The following is an 829-nucleotide window of genomic DNA, read 5'->3' as shown; positions in this document are numbered from 1 at the left end:
TCCTGGTTACCCCGGGAGGGACCGGCGGCTGTGGGGCTGCCTGCTACCCGTCACACCAGGAGCCCCCTTCCTCTCCCGTGGGCAGGGACTCCCGGGCTGAACGCCTGGCAATGTTTTTTCTCCCAACGGTGCAGTCTGACTCCCAGAGGGGAAGCCTTGAACGGGTGCCTGGGCCGTCTTGCCGCACGGGCGGCGGACGGACGGCGTCGCCTTCCACAAGCCTTTCCTGCGACTGCAGGTGGGTGAACATTTTCGAAAAGTTGCCTGTGACTCTTGGCGGTGGATCACTCGGCTCGCGCATCGATGAAGAACGCAGCTAGCTGCAAGAATTAGTGTGAATTGCAGGACACATTGATCATCGACACTTCGAACGCACCTTGCGTCCCCAGGTTCCTCCCGGGGCTACGCCTGTCTGAGGGTCGCTCAATTGTCAATCGCCCCGGGGCTTCCCCGGGAAGCAGCTGGGGCCGTTGCAGGGTGAGCTCCGCTTCCCCTTTATCCCCCCACAAGGTCAGACCCCCCTGATCGCTGTGGCAGGGTCCCTTGCCGGGTCCTGCCGCGGAGGTACGCCACCGGCGTGCCTGGCCCCCGAGAAAGGGGCCTGGAGACCGGTCTGCCCCGGGACCCATCCTGGGGTGCCTGGCTGCGTGCTGCGTGAGGCTGTTTGTGGTGTCCCACCGGCTGCCTGCGCTCACGCACCTCGGGCGCCAACCTCTGCAGCCGGCTACCCAGGGAGGGCGAAACCCTTCCGGATGCGATCCGGGGAAAGAGGGCGTGTGCTGCCGGGATGCCAGGCCCCCACCTGCTCTGGCTGGGGGGCCCGGCCTTC

At 66.2% G+C, this 829-nt stretch overlaps 1 non-coding gene across 1 annotated transcript; it reads left to right on the top strand.

Moving 5' to 3' along the window:
* The first annotated feature begins 268 nt into the window (after nucleotides 1-268).
* Nucleotides 269-422, top strand: LOC144779618 (5.8S ribosomal RNA). Its single transcript, XR_013600704.1, has one exon. It is a non-coding gene; the product is annotated as a 5.8S ribosomal RNA (ribosomal RNA).
* Nucleotides 423-829: the final 407 nt, after the last annotated feature.

Source organism: Lissotriton helveticus, chromosome 1_1 (genome assembly GCF_964261635.1).
Source record: "Lissotriton helveticus chromosome 1_1, aLisHel1.1, whole genome shotgun sequence".
Classification (NCBI taxonomy): domain Eukaryota; kingdom Metazoa; phylum Chordata; class Amphibia; order Caudata; family Salamandridae; genus Lissotriton; species Lissotriton helveticus.
Note: the sequence above shows the minus strand (reverse complement) of the source record. Positions and strands in the feature narration are given on the sequence as shown.